This window comes from Patella vulgata, chromosome 1 (assembly GCF_932274485.2).
Source record: "Patella vulgata chromosome 1, xgPatVulg1.2, whole genome shotgun sequence".
Taxonomy (NCBI): Eukaryota; Metazoa; Mollusca; class Gastropoda; family Patellidae; genus Patella; species Patella vulgata.
In genome coordinates, this window is record NC_065879.2 from 7,973,439 (window position 1) to 7,996,211 (window position 22,773).

Here is a 22,773-nt window from a genome sequence, read left to right on the forward strand (position 1 = left end):
TTGTAAAGGGATTTTGAATGGACATTTCGGATTCTCTGGGTTGCTTCTCCGTTTTACGTGTCTATATGTCACAACAATCGACGTCCCCTATAGCTGCCCATCTTAGTATGTGAGTTGTTGAACCCAGTTACATGGAGAGAGAGAGAAATGGTTATTTCGGGACTAACATATGGTTCAATTTTTATTTCATTAATGCGCTTGCGCGTAGGGGTCTTTAACAGTGGAAAGAAACCGGAGGACCCGAAAAAAACCACGAGGTTTGACAGGCGACCCTACTCCTTGCCACGTACAACCGGGGAATCGAAATCACGCCATTTGACTCAATGACATACCTTATGAAACAACGCGCACGCGCCAACCATTCGCCCCCCCCCCCCGAATCCCCTTACATAATGAGTCCAAGATAGGTAGGCCCACAAAGGGCTTAGTAGCAGCCTACTGATGGGACAAACATGAGGACTGTATATAAGCACAAGATACTCGAGAGATTACAATTTATAAAGACATTGCACTTTGCCCGGGCCAATACTCTCCAGCACTTTAAACTCTTCCTGCAGTAAGGTATTAACAGAAAGTGACGTCAAATATTATTTAGTTAACCTCTTTAGATCGATCATTCAAGACACTGAAAAACGTTATAGCTAACATGTCATTGTGCTAAAGGTGACTGCTCTCCTCAAAACTTGTTGAAAATTGTTTGAGGAAATTTTAACAATACATCTGGTAGGATAAATTCGAACTGTACCAATTGTGCAGCAAAGAACCTATATTTGCAGTAAAGTACATGTATTGTTAAATACTGGGATACCCTTTTCTAGCATGAGCTCTTGTCCAGGACGGATGACTTTGCAAGGACAGTGTCTAGTCGTTCGGATAGGACGAAAAACCTAGGTCCGGGTTCTGGTCTAGGACGGGGCTTTGCAAGGACAGTGTCTAGTCGTTCGGATGGGACAAAAAACCTAGGTCCTGGTTCTGGTCCAGGACAGGGCTTTGCAAGGACAGTGTCTAGTCGTTCGGATGGGACGAAAAACCTGGGTCCGGTGTATGTACACGTTGGAGAATCCCTGACAGGTGGAATTCGGTGTAAAAGTGTAGGCCCTAGCGCCGCTGTTCGGGCTAAATTAGAAAATAAGGAGTGTTATTGCCCATTTCATACCTTTTAAATGATTAGGGGCCGCGATAGCGCAGGTATGATATATTAAATAAGTTACTACAAATGAACGTTATTGACATCCAAGAACAATATTTGAAGGTTTGATGAAAAAATGTTGTATAACAAATATGTTTCTTGGATGTCAAACGTAATTCATAAACTGTATAGGGGGTGGATTGTCGAATGGTTAGTGCGTGCGCGTTGTATCATAAGGTCTGTCATTGGGTTTTCTCCGGGTCTCCAACTGCAAGCGATTTATTGAAATAAAATTGAACCATATGTTAGTCCCGAAATCACCTAGTTTCTCTCTCTCTTCCCCTCTCTCTCTCTCTCTCTCATAAACTGTAATTATTTTTTTTTTTTAAAAATGTACACACATTCTGGATACTGAGCCTAATTCGAAAATGCAATAAATATACAAAAGTGCCCCAGAACAAAACAATGAATATGAATTGAAGTTTGAGTCTTGAAAAATAATGCCTGCAGCTAAAAGCAATAATTCAGGACTTGCTGGAAGGTATAACTTTCATTTGACATTCGCTCATTCATCATTCCAGTTTACAGACACAGGCCTGCCGTACAATTACGTAAAAAAATAGACAGTCAAAAGTGGGGATTATCCGAAAGATATATCACCGCTTGTTCGTGGTATAAGAACAATAATGCTCGCTTGTATACTATATATTTATAGCCTGGAGATATGGTATATAGGACAATATACCCTATATATGCCCATCATAAATCTCATATACTGCATATCACCTGATATTTTACTGGTTAAAATTTTAACAAATGAACTATTTGTTTATCGAGAACCCGTTTGAATAAAATGATAAAATCTGTAATAAATAACAAGCGCATTTGCGAGGTCACGTGTATACATTGATGTGGACGTAAAGAACCACTGACAGTTGGAATTCGAAATAACAATAAGCAGGGGCCTGTTTCACGAAATTTTAACTAAGATAAAATCCAAATTTTAGTAATTTGATTGGATAATATAAGATTGATTTTAGTGCTTAGCTAATCAAAATTCAAGTATCTACTAAAATTTGGATTTTATCTTTAGTTAAAATTTCGAGAAACAGGGCCCAGCTCTCCTTGGAAAGTTTTCCACAGAGCACACTGCATGGCATATGGCTGTCTTTAGTATCCTGGTTGGTGCAGGACGTTGACCCCAGTTTCATTTCATTTCCCGCATCCACCTTTTCATGGTTTCCAATTGTCAAACGCTTCTTACATACACACCAGTATGTACACGACCGGACCTCGGTTCCGAAAGACTAGTTACACGGACGCCACCCCTAACAAACGAAGGTCCAGCTAGGTCATTTCGGGACTAACATACGGTTCAATTTAATTTCAATCATTCGCTTGCGTGTAGGGGTCTTTAGCAGTGGGAGGAAACCGAAGGACCCGGAGAAAACCCACGAGGTTGGACAGGCAACCCTCCTCCTTGTCACATACAACCGGGGATCCATGCCAGTTGACTCAGTAACAGACCATATGATTCAACGCGCTCGCGCTTACCCCCCCCCCCCCACCCGGGACAGGGCAGCAACCTAGATACCTACTGTTTAAAAATAATGTAAACTGAGATTGAAGCACTGCTGTGTGCCAACTCCTTAAATACCAAAGCAAACTTAAACAGGCAAATATTTAGTATAATTGGTCTACATTTATTATATTGACATTTAATGCAATCGTGTAATATTTTACAGTCAGTTGTGATTTTTATTTCCGATGGATCATACATTTCTAAAATTTGTGATCGTTCATACATTTCTTAAAATTGTGATCGTTCATACATTTCTAAAATTTGTCGCGAATAAATTAGGTCACAGATCTAGGGTGGTGTGTGGGGTCGTTGAGATGTAAATAAGGTTAGGGCACGTGATTGTTGGCGTGATTGTAGGTTAGGGTTAGGGTAAGCATTGGGGCTAGGTCCAGGGTTAGGGTTAAGGTTGGGATTAGCCCTAGTCCTGTGTACATCTCGTGACTTATGACGAAAAATTGAGCTGGCCTTATCATTTAGAACTAACCGTGTTAGATGCTCTAAATGAAATGAAATGGGGTTTAACGTCCTACTGTTTTGCTCCTATACTGAGCTAATGAAGACGGGCATACGCCATACAGTGTGCTATGAGGTAAATTTTGCCCAGTAAGCGGTACTATCGCCTACTCTTATATCGAATTCCAATTGCCAAGGGATCTTTTACGTGCATTCCAATGTATACACGGGACCTCGGTTTTTTCGTCTCATCCGAAGGACTAGACAGCTGTCCTTGCCAGGCCCGCCGTTCTGCACCACTGACAAGGGGAAACCACGTCGGAAAAGTTAGGTGCTCTAGTAAAACAACCTCATTAATGTCACTCCTCAATTTATTAGCATTTATTTAAATTGATTTAAGGACGTCAGTGCTACACTATGGGTTTAAAACATTTCAAACATTAAAATTTTAACGACACAAAACCTGAAATTAATGGCATTATTACTTCAGAGAGCGAAAAACGTAAGTAAAAACGTGACATTAAAAATTTTATTTGTACATGTAGTCTGAGTGGAGACTAAACACAATTACAATTGTATGTTCAAAGTATTTAGCTTAGCCTATAAAAATATGGTAGGCTTAAATGAAAAAAATAACGGGGGGGGGGGGGGGTAAACGTCGATATCCAAGCAAAAAATAACAAAATAAACCCAATAAACCATTGAAATGCATTTTATTTTTCTCCTGCGAATTTTTATAAATATGTTTTTGCCGGTAGGACAAGTGTTACAATAATCTAATTATTTTGAGTAATAAATCAGAAATTGTTGAATTTTCTCAGTCGTGGAATCCGTGTAACATGTCACTGGGATTTAAAATCTTTAGTTTTCTTTAAGAGATATATGGTTTGACATCTTGTTGAAGAATAACAAATAAGATTGTAAAAATCTCGACAACCGCCGTGACGCTTTCAAACCCTGATTAAACCATGTCACATTCCAGTTAATTATGATGCTTGCGCCATTCATCGATAAACGAGCGAACACCTTCATTGAAAGAAAAAGTGTCGGTGTAAATCAACTAAACTATACCATAATTCTTTCAGCGGCAAAAGCCGGAAAATTTCTCATCCAAACTAAAACCAAGTTGTAAAATATCACGGCCAATTAAAATGACGTCTGGTTGGCACCATGCGGTCACGTGACGTCATGGTAACGCATGTGTCATACTTGGGGTTGTAAACGATACAGAGGGTTATCGAGATTGTGAAAGACGGAAATTATTTTGATTGTATGAATAGAATTTAAGGCTATTACCATCATCGCTATCGTGTTTCTCATTCACCAGCCATTACAGCTTAACACCGTTCACAATATCAGTTGAATGAGAGCCCGCGAGAATTAAATCCATCTCTTTAAAGCGACGCCTAAGGGCAAAATGGCGATGTTGAATTCGATCCCTCCGCCCCCGGTTCATTCCCGAACAATAATACGCCTGATTTATCTTGGTCGATTAGTGCCAAAATTTAATTACAGTTGTTCAAGTTTAGTAAAAGTTTGTATCTAAAGTGAAAAGAGAAACGAATAGGGACTAAAGTGTAATTATCATGCAGGGTAACCTATGACCCGCGTATCCTAATTCAGAAAAGGCCTGTCTTGGGTGTTTAACAAAAACCGCAAATCCATAGACCACTGAATTAAAAGATTATTTGCAACGTTGTAATCTCTTAAAACGAAAGAGACTGGTTGTTCCAGTAGTTCCATACACGGCGATAAAGTGAACATTATTATTTGTCTGTGTTTTCACCTGTTATGTGTAATCTTACATGAAATGAAATACACGTGTTGTTACGGCATATTAAAACAAAAAATATGATTTCTGGGGAAAATATCATATCTGGACAGTATTTGAACAGAGAAACAAAGGTTCATGAACTCGTCGGAGAATTCTAAATGCCCATATAAATCAAACATATGAACATATTTATAAACTGTATACGAAGTTTTTGCCCTAGTACAAAATATATCGAATGGAACTGGACTGACACAAAAACTCAAGAGAACCTGGGGCCTGTTTCACGAAATTTTAACTAAGATAAAATCCAAATTTTAGTAGTTTGATTGGATAATATAACATTGATTTTAGTGCTTAGCAAATCAAAATTGAAGTATCTACTAAAATTTGGATTTTATCATTAGTTAAGTTTTCGAGAAACAATGCCCAGGTTGTACAGCCGATCATATACTCACTTTACACATATAATCGGGGGTTTGGATGGCGGAATGGTTAGCGCGTGCGCGTTGCATCATAAGGCCTGTCATTGAGTCAACTGGCGTGGTTTCGATTCCTCGGTTGTACGTGACAAGGAGGATCGCCTGTCCAACATCATAGGTTTTCTCCGGTTTCCTCCCATTGCTAAAGGCCCTTACGCGCACGCGAATTATTGAAATAAATTTAACCATATGTAGTCTCGAAACGACCTAATTTGTGTCGCCACCCTCTCTCTCTCTCCCCATATAAGCTATTTAAAACCAGGTTGGTTGTAATAATATTAGAAAAAATCCCAATTATTCAGGTAAAGCTGTTTAGTTTCAAGCAGTTAGGACATGGTTGGTTGTAATAATATTAGAACAATTCCCAATTATTCAGTTAAAGCTGTTTAGTTTCAAGCAGTTAGGCTATGTTCTATGTGATGACATCCGTTTTTTATACTGCGTAGAAAAGTATCACCCGTGGCACAGCGAGAAAGGCGTTGGATCAATAACTAGGAAGTCACGGGTTCGATCCTGGTGTTGGTCGAGAAGGTTCCTCGGGAATTCATAGCCTGTTTTCATCTTGTCGTGATGCAGGGCGAAGGGCATCGGTCGGATAAGACGGGAAATTGAGGTCCCGTGTCCATGACATTGGCGTGCACGAAAATACCCAATTGACAGTTGGAATTCGAGGAAGATTAAGCTAAAACGCCACATGCTGGACAATAAAGCTATATATCGCTCATTGTTTTTTCTCCAAAAATGGAGTAGAATTCAGATCTTCGGTGGAGATTCTCATTATGATTGACAACCGCACGTCGCCGATCGTTTCATGCTATAGTAAATAAATTATAGTTACGATGGCAACACTGTCTTGCAGTGAGAAACTGTGTTCTTCTTTTGTCAGACCAAATCAGTATATCAATACTCACCATCACTGCACAAAAGATACGTTTCTTATATTAAATTGAGACATCAAAACCGAACGGCCTGTAATGAGAAATCGGGCTGCTCTTCTGATCGAGGAAATCATGACGGAAAATCCACCACTGCACAAAATAAAGTGCATTGTTATATTGAAAATGAAATGAAATGGGGTTTAACGTCTTACTGTTCTGCTCCTATACTGGGCTAATGAAGACGGGCATACGCCATACATTGTGCTATGAGGCAAATTTTGCCCGGGCAGCGGCACTATGGCCTACTCTTATATCGAATTCCAACTGCCAAGAGATCTTTTACGTGCATACCAATGTATACACAGGACCTCGGATTTTCCTTCCATCCGAACGACTAGACAACTGTCCTTATCAGGCCCTCCGTCCTGCACCACTGACAACGGGAAACCGAGTCGGAAAGCGATGTTATGTTGAAGTGAAAACTATAATGGATTACATGTTGACAGTGTACGAAAAAATTTAAACGTTATTGAAAATTTTATGGTTTTAACAGTTAATTTTATGTTGAATTTATGCACATAAAGGAAACATTTTAAGAATTTTAAGCCAGGTGTATTAGAGTGTTATTTTTATTGGCAAAATCGGGTATGAAACATGAGACAAATGTAAATATTGTTCAGTTTTATGCCAAACCTCGTTAATTTGTTCCTAGTTAAACTTTTATGAGTGAAAGGGAAGTAAAATCAACGAATAGGACTCGCCCCCCTGAGGATAGCGGGGATTCCCCCCTGGGGTTAATAACATATATAGCAGTATTACCTATGGTTCATAATCACTTTATAATTACAAGATTGTATCGTAGACATGGCTGACAGATTTACTGCCGAACTATGACACATGGACACACTGATATCTCTATATCGAGGAATTAATATGATTATTAATCGGATTTTACATGTTTTTGATCATATCGCTATTATTGGTTGTTGATAAAATAATCATTTCATTAGCATCTTGATCATCATATATCCTTTCCATGACTTTGTAAGGTTTCGTATGGCGCCAACGATTTCGTTAATTTCCGCTTCTTTAAAAATAAATAGTGATTTGATCATACGGTAAAGAATAAACAACATTGAACAAATAAAACAAAACATTTCTTCACTCCTGTTTTCACAATTACTACTTTTTCCTAGATAATTTATTGAACACACTTCGAGGATGTATGAAAAATAGTATAACACTTCTATTGGAACCTCCATCAAAGAGAGAGAGAGAGAGAGAGAGAGAGAGAGAGAGTGAGGGGGGGGGGGTAACGCCCGCTATAGACACAAACTAGGTCATTTCGGGACTAACATATGGTTCACTTTTATTTCAATCAATCGTTTGGGCGTAGGGGTCTTTAGCAGTGAGAGGAAACCGGAGGACCCGGAGAAAACCCACAAGGTTGGACCTGCGACCCTCCTCCCTGTCACGTACATGCGGGGAATCGAAGCCACATCACTTGATTCAATGGCAGACCTTATTATGCAACGCGCACACGTTAACCTTTCGGACCCCCAATTTCCAATAAAAAAACCAACTGAATATATTGGACGAATATCTATATTTATAAAATACTGAAGGATGCCAGTTAATTTAGTTTTATTCATGTCTCGTTTTAAAATGTTTTTATTAAAATAATGAAATGACATGGGGTTTAACGTCCCACTGTTCTGCACTGGGCATACGCCATCCAGTGTGCAGCTATATGATCAAATTCCCACTGTCAAGTGTACACGGGACCTCGTATATAGAAACAACCTTTATTGCATAATAAACAAAGAAGATTTATGTGAATAATTTCAAAACATTATATAACAGAATAGTGACAGGAAAGTCGTAAAAGCGAACGGTATCCTTTAAAACATTCAGGGATATCGGTTAAAATGACATCAAATGTTTTCCAGATTAGTATAAATTGTCAAATAAATTAATGACAGGCTAAATCTATTTGTTAAGGCTGATTCAATTTTCGTCAAGGTCGCCGAGATGTAAATAAGGTTAGGGCACGTGATTGTTGGCGAGTTATAGGTTAGATTTAGTGTAAGGATTAGGGCTAGGTCCAGATTTAGGGTTATGGCTGCAAGGGTTTAGCGCTAGCCCTGTTTACATCTCGTGACCTTAGACCAAACTTGAAAGTAAAGTTGGCCTTATCAAATAGATCTAACCTTAATGATGTTATGATGGCACTCTTCCCCTTAGGTCTTTTACACGAAAAACGAACACTATTAAAATATTATTTTGAAAAAAATCTTTTGGCTGTCAAGTTAAAGAAAGTTGTTGGCAAGATAATTATAATTTGTGACATGCTTTAGTTATGACACGAGTATTAACGATGTTATGGTATAATGAACTCCCTGAAGGCCAAGACTAGCCACTAGCCTCGACTAGTCGTTAGGATTATCACACAAGGAGATATTTCAGATATTTAACTAGGGGTTAATTAATTAAGATACATGATGAGTTTTTAATTAATCCTGATGCCTTTCTTGATGATATCAGCTCGCTGACACGTTTATGACATTCGTCATACCCAAACCGTTATCTTACCAGTGAATATGATGATTATTTTCTCAATATTTCATGGTTTTATTATGATTATAATGATGGTGGTGAAGAAGGAGTAAAAATGGAGGAGAGATAAACGGGTGTCAGAAATTGGGGTGGGGTGGGTGGGGTGAAAGAGGGAAAATGAGACGGGATTTTTGTATCGTATAGATTAAACTTATTATGATCATTCGGTGCACATTACCAAATTAAACGTGATAGGGTCGGTTCCGAGAACGGAATTACGCTCCAACATGGCTATCAAAAAATATCCTTTTACTTTTTAATATCAGGCCAGAAGTAGGCCGAGTTTCAAAAGGTCCTCACGACCCCTCCTTTAGCAAATCTTGTATACGCCCCCTTCTTTCGATAGTTTAAAAATTACACAAAATTTTGTTTTATTCGAATTTAATATGAAATATTACAGAAAGATCAAAACAATAATTTTTTTCTTCCATTTGTTGGCCTAACGAAAACTTGGAATGAGTCAATGTGTACGGCAGCAGTTAACGCGAGATGGGATATCAGATATGGCTTTATACAAATGGAAATATTTTACTGTGTCGCTTCTTTTATTTCAATGGTAAACATAGCGAGATTGGTATCGCCTTTGATTGACAGCTCAAACAATACTTGGTTTACTGGCGGTAATGAAACATCCGCCATTTTAAATAGCTGTAGTCCTGGTTATACTAGACACTATCTGGTAAATGCTGAAGAAAATCTCTGATCTAAATGTAAAATGGAATCCAGTTTGTTTTGTGACTTGATATTTCTAAACGAAGCTATTTTTCATAGAGCAGCACGAACGCGAAATAATTTTAATTTATAGTCATATTCAGTGCTGTTTTGTTGGTGCCAAAACAATACAATGTTCCTTAATTGGTCTCAAGTTCGAGTATTAGTTTGGAAACCGGCTAGTGCTTTCATGAATTTGATGGCAGATTGAGATTGAAACTTTGCTAGTAATATATGCACCTTGTTTTGATTTTTTTTTTTGCGATTTTTTCAACATAGATCATGTTTGAATCAGTACACAAGGTCAACAAAAAAAACAAACAAAAAACCCCCAACAAATAACTAATCGCATTGAAGAAATATTATAGTGCTATATTATGGATGATTGGAAATAGATGAGTTTCTGTTTCTTAGGTGCCCGCCTGGATAATCGAGATCTTTGCAGATTGCAGGCAATGCAGCGTAGAATAGAATAAATAGAAATAATTCCACGTGACACGCAACTCGCGAACATCTCGAGCTCTCTGAACAGAAGATAACCTTTACTGCCATTCAGTGGTCGGATGTATCAAATTCACTCTCACGTCTCCAATCAATATTTTCATTAAACGAAAAACACTTGACCCTTGACCTTTAGAGGTCAGAATTTCACGCTTGAGCGAAATTGAATTCATCGCTACTGTTTCAAGATGAAGAAATGTGAAGCAGCGAAACTTTTCTGGTGTTTGTTTTTCATTTAGTGAAGAAGTTTGTAGCCCTTGTATAAATGGGGTAAATTAGAGTGGACGAGTTAATAGTTTCACGTTAATGAATGAAACATTTCTAACCACAAACATTTTAACAGACAAGAGAGATCATTTATCAGCGATATGACAAGAAATAGGCTAAACTAATTAAATAAAGACCACTGCTACTGGAGTGATCAGGGATAAAATCTCCCTGTTCATCCAGCAGATAAGGTATATTCTAATAATGAAATGAAATGGGGTTTAACGTCCTACTGTTCTGCTCCGAACTGGGCTAATGAAGACAGGCATACGCCATGGCCATACAGTGTGCTATGAGGGACATTTTGCCCGGACAACGCGACACTACGTCCTACTCTTATATCGAATTCCAACTGTCAAGGTATTTTTTACGTGCACGCCAATGTGTACACGGGACCTCAGTTTTTCGTCCCATCCGAACGACTAGACAATTTCAATAATGTATGAATGAATGTATGAAATGGGATTTAACGTCCCACTTTTCTGCACCAACCGGGATAATGAAGACTGGTATAGGTCATACAGTCGGCTGTGAATGACATTTTTGCCTGGTCAGCAACTGAATTCCAGCTGTTAAGGGTACTTTTACGTGCCCACCAACATGTACACGGGTCCTCTAGCTTATAGACAGGGGCACCACTGACAAGGGGTAACCACCCTGACAAATTCCCGGGGAAAACCAGAACGCCTGAGTAGGCCTAGTGAGCGAGCGCCTTACTCTCTGGACCACGGTGCCCCGCATATTCTAAAGTTAACTATATCAAAAGTAGTAAGTTTAATTTGATAGCAGATTCGGATTATTAAAATATGAGATGCAGGAAATGCGTTTGAAAATTTCACAAACAATGTCACCGAACTGTATTGAAATAAAATACAAATGTAGTATCATGGAAACTGTGTAAATATGTGTTCGAGTCTACGACAGCGTCTCTAGTCAGGCGCCCAAATCTAATTCCGAGTGGTCTCACGCAAGTTTTAATTCAACCGTCACGGTTTCAACCCCGGGCTGGTGCGGTTTACTATCTAACCTCGCGGGTTTTCTCGGGTGTCCTTTCACTGCTAAACACGCATTATTAAAATGGATATATACGCAATATGTGAATCCCGAAATGACCTAGTTTGTGTTGAGTGGGCGTTACACCTTCGCCATATCCACTATTCTCTGGACAACGTAAGCCAAGAGAGAGAAAGAGAGAGAGAGAGATGGGGTTTAACGTCCACTCGACACAAATAGGTCATTTTGGGACTAACGTACACATGGTTCAATTTAATTTCAATAACTCGTTTGCGCGTAGGGGTCTTTAGCAGTGGGAGGAAACCGGAGGACCCGGAGAAAACCCACGAGGCTGGACAGGCGACCCTACTTTTGTCACGTACAACCGGTGAATCGAAACCACGCCAGTTGACTCAATGACAGACCTTATGATACAGCGAGCATGTGCTAACCATTCGGCCATCCACCCTTCCTGCCCATCCGTCCCCGTAAGCCAATAGACTAAACATAACACTGCTGATATCGGGTACGTTCGTTCGTTCGTTTCTGGGGTTTTACGTCCACTTCCACCTAAGGTGATATCGTAGACAAAGATGTTTCCTAAGAAACTTGCTGGAGGAAGCCGTAGGGATTAGGCTTGGTCCAGTTTAATTTGAGACACAGTGTCTTAGCAGGGAATGCCCAAGTTAAAAATCTCATGCTACGATCTTTATTTGGGTAAGTAGGTTGGTCTGATGGAATATCGGGTACCATGCAATCTGATTAAAATACAGATCTATATTTCGTTTCGTTTTTATAGTTCAAAATTTCGTTTTACTTGTCTTTACTGTAGGCCATCGAAAATATAAAAAAACGAAACGAAATATAGATCTGTATTTTAATTAGATTGGGTACCATGTATCTGTGTAACACGGTAACGAATTCCCCCGTTTTTGTACACAGAAAATGTCAATTAGACTAGTTGGCGTATAGTCTCCCGTTAGTTAGACCTATGTCAGGAACCATGTAGAGGAAATGATCCCACATTCGGCAATCGCATCGACTTACATTTATTAAGTCTAGCATATTCGACCCACACGTGTTTATTTCATTGTTTTAAGACTATTCGTCTCACTTGTATTTTATCAGCCACGACACACAGTAAGCCGGCTTAATTTTTTTGTGTCTCCTTTTCGTCTTTAAAAATCGATAAAGAAGGAAGAAAGCCGTAATAGGTTTATAATGACAAAAAATGAAAAATCCATCTTTTCTTCTCGAGACTATTAACTAGTAGCGCCCTCTGCTGACAGTTCCTTAATGAACCAGAGACACAAACCCTGCACTGTTAAAAAGTACTGATACTATTTCACAGTATCTTTACCATTAATTAACGCCACACATATTGTGCATTTCTAGTCAGAGCAGAGGCGGATCTAGGCTCTGATGGGCCCTAGGCAGCTCAACCAGCTAGTCCCTTTGCGGAACTGGTTTGCCGTAGTAAAACTAAGACCGCTGTAAGCGAATTTCCGAGGATATACTGATGGAAGTCGGGGGGTTGGATGGCTGAATGGTTAGCGTGCGCGCGCTGTATCATAAAGTCTGTCATTGAGTCAACTGGCGTGGTTTCGAATCCCCGGTTGTACGTGGCAAGGAGTAGTGTCGCCTGTCCAACCTCGTGGGTTTTCTCCGGGTCCTCCGGTTTCCTCCCACTGCTAAAGACCCCTACGCGCAAGCGAATTATTGAAATAAAAATTAAAACCATATGTTAGTCCCGAAGTGACCTAGTTTGTGTCGAGTGGACGTTAAAACCCATTTCTCTCTCTTTCTCTGATGGAAGTCAAGCACTACAACTTAGTCAAACATTACCATGTCAGTCGGTCAGTGACAATCAATTCATGCTCAGAGGAGCACAGTAACAGCCAATTGCTAGATAAAATGAAAACAAACTTAATTTCCAAGCTGTCATCATCACTTTCAGAAATCACTCCGGTCGGTCGGCGACTCATTATTCTCGATGATATCATTCGTGTTTTCATCGACTGGCCGCCGAAAAACATCGTGATTTTGGGCGTAGTTTTGGCCGCTTTTTTCAGCATTTCAGCTTCATGTTTTTTTCTGTTCTCTCTTCTCCCGTCCAAATCGCAAAAACATTTTTTTAAAATGACAGCGAAACTGGATACCAGGCTAATGCAAGGCGAGCAAGTGACCAGTCATAGTGAACGGCCGACACAACCGAGTGAATTAAATAATGTAAAACATCAAATTTAAAAAGGTCGTCAAAAATTTGATGGGCCCTATTTTTTCTTGGGGCCCTAGGCAGCTGCCTACACTGCCTATGGGGTAATCCGCCTCTGAGTCTCAGAGAGAGAGAGAGGGGTCTCGTCCACTCGACACAAACTAGGTCATTTCAGGACTAACATATGGTTCAATTTTATTCCAATAATTTACTTGCGCGTACTAGGTGTCTTAAGCAGTGGAAGGAAACCGGAGAAAACCCACGAGGTTGGACAGGCGATCCTACTCCTGGTCACGTACAACCGTGGAATCGAAACCACGCCAGCTGACTCAATGACAGACCTTATGATACAAGGCGCACGCGCCAACCATCTTCTAGTCCCGAAATGAACTAGTTTGTGTCGAGTGGACGTTAAACCCCATTTCTCTCTCTCTGTTGTTAATTTTATACTCTGACAGTTGAGTGAGTCATGAACATTGTGATATGAAATGAAATGGGGTTTAAGGTACTACTGTTCTGCTTCGAACTGGGCTAATGAAGACGGGCATACGCCATACAGTGCACTACGGCCTAATCTTCTATCGAATTCCAACTGTCAAGGGATCTTTGACGTCCACGCCAATGCGTACACGGGACCTCGGTTTTTCATCCCATCCGAACGACTAGACAGCTGTCTTTGTCAGGCCTTCCGTCCCGCACCACTGACAAGGGGGAACCACGCCGGGAAATCTGGATGAACTTTCTCGGCCAATGCAGGGATCGAACACCCAACCTCCAGGCTAGCGAGCCAGCGTCTTACCCACTTAGCGTCATGAATATTGTGTCGAGAAGAAATGGAATAAAATGAAATGGAGTTTAACGTAGCCTACACATTGGCGTGCACGTAAAAGATCCCTTGGCAGTTGGAATTCGAAATAAGAGTTGGCCGTAGTGCCATTGTTTTGGACAAAATGTCCCTCATAGCACACTGCATGGCCATGGCGTAGCTATGTCTGTCTTCATTAGCCCAGTAGGAGCACAACAGTAGAATTTTAAACATCTTTTCATTTTGAACAAAATAGGAATTGTGCGAAAAATGCAAATGGGGATCAGAGGGTCTGATGAAACTGAAATCTATAGTTTCGTCACGTATAGGTTCATTAGCGCCCGGTCAGATAGAGGTCGGGTGTAGAAGTCTATCCCTACTGGTGATCATTTTAACTCGATGTAAGCGGCTGTCCTCAAACAGCAGCATCGTCGTCTCTATAATAGTTTAAAGATGGTTGATTACAATAGCATTTTGACTTTTTCTATCACCAAATCGCCGAATTCAAAAGTCACTGAGCATGTCAAGAAGATAAATGTCATTTAATTGGTCATTAGGTCATATGACGTAATGTCCGCTGTGTGACCATGAAACAATTCCCACGTGAAGTAGACTCGATTAACTAAACCACTAATACTCTATTTTTTCACCATAAACGGCAGCTTTGCAGTGATAAATATCAAAAGACATTTGTACCAATGTTATCTCATAAAGTATCGACCGCACGCACATCCAGACTGAAGCTGAACGTACGAAACAAGAGGACGACTAAATAATTTATATTTTGCTGGCATAAACGGATTAAAAGCTGCACTATAATTCATTTATTTTTCTGGGGCCTGTTTTAATAAGTAAGATAAAATCCAAATTTTTAAAAAATTTAATTGGATAATATTAGGTTGATTTTTTCTGCTTAGCCAATCAAAATTGAAGTATCCAATAAAATTTGGATTTTATCTTTAGTTAAGATTTCGCGAAACAGTGCCATGGCTGAGTTTGCAACAAAATATTTGTTAGCTATGTGAACCCCGTAAACAAATGAAAGGTGGTATCGGGGGTTCTAAAACGGAGTGGTTAAAGGGACAATAACACTCTTGCTGGCTTGACAGCTCCAGAAAATAAAAAAATAGCCTTATTCTAAGTACTAGATGTGCTAGTGTCCTACCTGTTGTGTAAATTATCCATTAAATCCTATTTTACTTGTCCAGAGGGTTCAAAAATAGATTTAAATCCAGCTCACATTTGAAAAGCTTTACGTCAGGCTTTTCAAATCATTTAGTTGCATTTTTCCAATTTTTTAAATTAGGTGTGTTAAGATGAAATTTGTATCATCAATTAATTGGAATATTGTAAAATAGTACAATTTGTTGACCAGAATAAAGATTGGGACATATTATTCAGTTACAACAAGAGTGGTATTGAGCCTTTAATCAAACCTATGATACGGCATCCATGGATGTACCCGTGATATGTTTTATATTGTTTGTATACGGAGAGAGAGAGAGAGAGAGAGAGAGAGAGTCTCAAGTCCACTCAACACAAATTAGGTCATTTCATTTCGGGACAAACATGTTACAATTATATTGTAATAATTTGATTGCACGTGTGGAGGAAACCCCAAGGACCCGGAGAACAATTAAGGGGTTAGGCAGGGGACCCATCTCCTTGTTACGTAAACAAATGTAGCATCGAAAACCACGCCCCTTGACTCGATGGAAGTCCTTGTGAATTGTATCCGGAGTGAATACATATATTGGCTATTAAGTGTAAAAAAATTGGAAAATATTGGATTATCATTGATAAGAATCAACAGTTTTTTCCCTTTTCTCTTTTTTATTGCAACAACCGGATGCACTTCAACACAATAACCATTTCCATGCAACTACCTTACTTTGACAACTGTACGTGAAATTAAAACTCCATTAATAAGCAGGCGTCTGAACCCAAATTGATTACAAAAAGTAAAACACTACTGGTTACACTAGACTACAGCCTATCATTATGCGTGAAAGGTTTTTATTCAGACATGAACAAATAAGTGGACAGAAGAACTCCTTATTAAAATCACATTAGGACCTTACAATGCACGGGGGTTATTTAGACTCGAACAATACAAGCATTGAACTGGGGTATCAATAGTGGAACACCCGGACAAATGACATCTTAGATTTACGAGCCGGTGTTTCCTCTAAGCTAGTTTAAATAACCATATTGTCACAATTTTTCGAAATACGCATAATATATGATTTTCTCAAAATTAACCCCAAAATATCAAACATAAATAACAGTATATATTTAAATAAATTCAGTGTTGACGACATAGCTGAAACCATACTAAATATCACAAAGCATATAGGCTATGTCTGTACCTCAATTCCTTTCAATTTCTGAATAAAATATTGTTGTGCCAGATGCTGGCTACATGGCTAAATCTATTTGTTAAGGCCAGCTCAGTTTTTGTCAAGGTCGCTGAGATGTAAATAAGGTAAGGGCACGTGATTGTTGACAAGATTGTAGGTTAGGGTAAGCATTGGGGCGAGGTCCAGGCTTAGGGTTAGGATTAGCGCTAGCCCTGTTTAGCCTACATCTCGTGACCTATGACGAAGAATTGAGCCGGCCTTATCATTTAGTACTAACCGATAACATACGTGCCCGGGCGTTTACGGTATATTCTTTACAATTCTTGAGTCGAGCGGAAATGTAGAGGTCGAATTGTTTATTGCTCTTTAGAACACCAATGTTCTACCACATTGTAATGTGTTCAAACATTTCTACGAGTATGTTCACGGGGCAGGGTATGTTTACAATGTCTATTCTCTTAGTTTAATTCAAAAGGCCGAAATCTAGAACTGAAATGAAATGGGGTTTAACGTCCTACTGTTGTACACCGACTGGGCTAATGAAGGCGGGCATACGCCATGCCATGTAGTGTGCTATGAGGGAAATTTTGCCCGAACAGCGGCGCTATGGCCTACTCTTCTATCCAATTCCAGATGTCAAGGTTTCTCTTACGTGCATGCCAATGAGTTCACGGGATCTCAGTTTTTTGTCTGATCCGAACGATTACCAGGCCCTACGACCTACACCACTGACAAGGAGGAACCCCGCGCCGGAAAAATACCCGATGAACTTTCTTGGCCAACACAGGGGTTGGAAGACGGGACCTCCAGATTAGCGAACCAATATTTTACTTACTGAGCCAATGCGGCTCCACTAAATCTAGAATAGACCAACTCAGCTGTATGAGTGTTGCTGCGCTGTATCATACGGTCTGTCATTGAGTCAACTGGCGGGGTTTCGATTCCCTGGTTGTACGTAACAATGAGTAGGGTCCCCTGTCCAACCTCGTGGGTTTTCTGCGGGTCCTCCGGTTTCCTCCCACTACTAAAGACCCCTACGCGGAAGCGAATTATTGAAATAAAATTAAACCATATGTTAGTCCCGAAATGACCTAGTTTGTGTCGAGTGGACGTTAAACCCCATTTCTCTCTCTCTTGTATGAGTGTGGGCTTAAAGTGGTCATTTGTATGCGGTCATCATTTGCTAATTAAATCTTTAGAAAGAATCTGACCATAATACTAAACACGCACTTGACAAATTCTAGGGGTCATCGAAAATTTACAACCCTTATATCCCTTGCAACTGTTCATCACTGTGCCCTTTTGAAAGGGTTGATCCCCAATTTAAACGGGAAAATGTCTGACACTCCAAAATTTATTACCCGCATTTCCAGTATGGTTCAATATGACATTAGACAATGTTATTTTAAACCAGGGCAATTAATTGTGCAAAACCGTGTGGACTTGATTGAGTGACACTTGATTATTTATGGAGCGTGTTTCCAATACACACCTACTAAATTATAAAATGATTTAGTCTGGGTGAAAAATCTTTTTTTCCATCTAACAGATTTTTTTTATTATTTAAATGTCCCTAGTGTATATTTGTTTGTTAATTTCAAAATTGATTTAGTTTAGGGATAGAGAGAGAGAGAGAGAGAGAGGGAGAGACTAACACATGGTTCAATTTCATTTTAATAACACGCTTTCGCGTAGGGGTATTTATCAGTGGGAGGAAACCGGGGGACCCGGAAAACCCCACGAGATTGGACAGATGACAGTACTCCTTGCCACGTACAACCGGGAAATCGAAACCCCGCCAGTTGACTCAATGACAGACCGTACAGCGCGCACGTGCTAACCATTCGGCCATCCAACCCCCAGGGGGATAGAAATATTTGTTGTCATATGTTCAGATTTGTATGCATTCAATGTCCCAAATGTATATAGTTATTTATGGAAGCCTATAACTACCATTCATAATTTCTACTTTTTAAATTAAAAACTGATTTAGTCAAGGGGTGGGTGGGGTGTGTTTTACACGAATCTTTGTCGATTTTATATATCAGATTTTTATTTATTTAGTGTTCCTAATATGTTATAAAACTTGTTAAATTCAAAACTTATTTCTTCGGATGAGGAGGCGGTCATGTATATTTGCGTCATTTATATTCGTGTACTAATATTTGCGTATGTTGAGTGGCACGTGAATGAATGAATGAATAAAGGAATGCATAAATGAATGAATTCTTTTGACCATTTTGCTAATTACTTTAAGATAAAAGTAACATTGTTATCTCAGAATCCCGTCTTCATTATCCCAGTTGGAGTAGAACAGCAAGACGTTAAACCCCATTTCATTTCATTTGATTTTTGTCATCTCAGAAGTAATGTAAAAACTGTAGATGTGTTAGTGTAATTAAATACATCCAAGTATTAACGGAACTATAACTCTCTAACTCAATATTTTCTGTAATATTCGAAATTAAAAACACAAATTAGAATTCAATATTATTCCATTTCAATCCATATTGATATTGTCATGTTGCCGTGAAAATATGGGCTCCTAATATCCAATATTTAAAACACAATGAACGTTTTTGAATATGCACACGACTCGTGTACCATAGTGTTTCGGGCGCAAAACCAATGAACACAGATAAAAAAAGCGTGAAGGCGTAAACGATTATCGTCAGTTTGGGCTGTTTGCGTATTTCACCGAACATAATTGATTAGAAATTACAATATTTCTTTAAAAAAACATTAATATAAATCACTTTATTTACACTCATATTACATTAATATATGCTTTTAGATCCACTTATGGCTCCCAAAAAAAGAGCCATACGCCCTTTAAATAAAGTCCGTCATGGAGGACTGTTTGGTTTTTTTAGGAAAGAGACCCCATGATTATTATTATCTATAGATGGGGAGTTGGGAGAGGGGGGGGGGGGCGTGAAATAATTATTGATTTGAATAAATTGTTGGACTAAAAATTGTTTTAAAATAAAATGATAATTCGTGGAGAAAATGAATTCTGAAAACCTTTCATGACCACAGTATAGAAGATATACGCGTAATAAACAGCTAGGTTTAACAGGAGTTCTCAGACTTGACTGTAGTCGACCATCTGGCTCTAGCAATCATTTTAGCGTTATTTTATTCAAAAGCCTGTTGACTTTTAGAACTCTCATAAAGAGCCATTTTTTTCAAGTGTGTTTTGATCAACTAATGAAGTGTGTTTCCTCATTATTCCCTCTTTTATTACCCAAGGTTTGACATTTCAACAATCTGCAGTCTTAAGAGTAAAAACGCCGAAAAGACATTGTTTTGTACAATCACTGCATGATGTTCGAGAATTGCCGGTTGGTTGAGACTCGGCCCTAATCAAATGTGTGACAATGAATGCTGATTCTTTTAATAATATCAAAGACTATAAGAACAAATATGGTAGCTTGTAGTCCTTGATGTTTAAGTCTGAGCATGGGCCTTATAATATAAACGCCGAAAAGACATTGTTTTGTACAATCCCTGCATATATATACCGGTTGGTTGAGATTCGGCCCAAATCTGTCACAATGAATGCCGATTCATTTAATAATGTCAAAGATATGATAGCTTATAGTCCTTGATGTCTGAGTCTAAAAGCAGATGCACCAGGGCAGTAGCCTGTTAGAAAAAGGTCTTTTTGTGTACCGGGTACTGTTAAAAAGGCATTTAGTATTTGAACACGTTAAAATAAACACAACGGTTCTATGGAAAGGAATTGTTGTATTATGCTTGACAAGAGAATATTCGTAGAAACGTGGTTCCGATTAAAATACTGTAATTTATTTCTACTGTAGCGGGTTTGTGTGGTGTGTGTGTTTGTGTGTGTGTGTATGTGCGAGAGAGAGAGAGAGAGAGAGAGGTGGGGTCGAAAATTGTTTAGAGTAAATTCTGGTTTGTTTAGATTGTATTTCTGCGCAAAATTATTGTTTAGAGTAAATTCTGGTTTGTTTAGATTGTATTTCTGCGCCAAATTTTAAACAAAACGTATGATAAATAGGGATATTATATTATTCAAAACTAATAATAGTGATTGATACTTTAAATTAATTTCAATTTTACTTATTACTGGGTGGTTATTTTCATATTGTCATATATGTATTTGCAATAAATAGAAAATGAAATAAAATGGGGTTTAACGTCCTACTGTTCTGCTCCGAACTGGGCTAATGAAGACGGGCATACACCATACAGTGTGCTATGGGGGGAATTTTGCCCGGACAGCGCCACTATGGCCTACTCTTATATCGAATTCCACCTGTCAAAGGATCGTTTACGTGCACGCCAATTTGTACACGGGACCTCGGTTTTTCGTAAGATCCGAACCCGAACGACTATAGACAGCTGTCCTTACCCACTTATCCACCTGGATCCCCTTGCAATGAACAATGTATTTAGTATTTTACCAGGTCTATATGGCGTCACATCGACTCATCCACGGCCTCAAAAAGCTTATAGGCAATTCATTCGTACATCGTCACAACGATGATCAATTCAATCTGATTAAAATACAGATCCAAATTTCGTTTCGTTTTTTTTAATACTTTCGATGGCCTAAACTACATGAAGCTCTTCCGGATCCTAGTGTAGTAAAAACAAATAAAACGAAATTTTGAACTATAAAAAACGAAACGAAATAGGATCTGTGTTTTAATCAGATTGTCGTAAATATAGTGTTATTGAGTTTATCGATATTTGTTACTATCACCGGAATAGCGTAATTTCTAAAATGTAGCGTATAGTTAGAAAATCACTTAGAACTTAAAAAATGTAACATGAGAAATCATTTTGTTTAAAAGTCAGATGCAAAATAACAGCTAACTATCCATTTAACTGAGAAGAGACGATCCATTAGGCTGATTCGGTTAATCTTGAAATTACTTTTCAGCCAACCAATAACAGCTTCTGGGTTCATACCCATGATTGACAGGTGCACGTGACACGACATCTCCAGGGAGAAATCTTATCACGCGCATCCAGGAACTATTATTACAATAGAATGTAAAAACTACAGACATTTTATCTCGTTGTCTTCTCAATTCCTGACATTTCTTAGTTTACCGTAAATACGCCAAGAAATAATGGCATTAATAATGGACAAAGAAATAGGGAGAATTTTTTTGAAAGTCTCGTCGGTTATTTCGAAAGTTTTAAAATAAGCGGAGATTCAGGTTTTCATCGGAGAGCCGAGGGATTTAAGAAGTAAAATAAAATGGGGTTTAACGGCAGTGTCTAGTCGTTCGGATGGGACCAAAAACCGAGGTGATGTGTAGCCTACACTTTGGTGTGCACGTAAAAGATCCCTTGGCAGTTGAAATTCGATATAAGAGTAAGTCATAGTGCCGCTGTCCGGGCGGAATTTCCCTCATGGAACACTGTGTGGCGTATGCCCGTCTTCATTAGCCCAGTGCAGAAATGCAGGACCTTATTGAATTTCCCATTTTCCTGTTTCTGTAATGTAAACGTTTGAATTTACGGTTATTTACGGTAATTCTTTCAGTACGCATGTACCCCCTGTAACCAAGTGAAATGAATACTATGACCCCTATCTACCGTTTAACATACCATCAATCATTCTATATTAGACGATGTAATTATTCCAATGGGAATTAAAAACAATGCAATCTTCTTGCAATGCCAATGTACTGTAGCCTAAGGGATGCAGGCGCAGGTTTTCGCTGTACAGAGTGGGCGAAGAATTTACGCTTTGTGTTTTAAATTTATTACATTTTTATTGTAACCCTATTTGTTCAGTGGAACGAAGTAACCCTATTTGTTCTGTATATGTATTTTTAAAATGGATTTCAAGATTACCCCGTGTACATTGTTGCATTATCTACAGTTTGTTTTCCAGTGTTCTGCCATTGTTCATCATTGGCATAAGTTTGCTTCGGCATCAACTGAATTTCGGGATCTCTTAACTTTCATTGGTGGAAGCAACGACAGGATCGTCCGCCAATTTTTCTCGCCAAACTGAATTTTA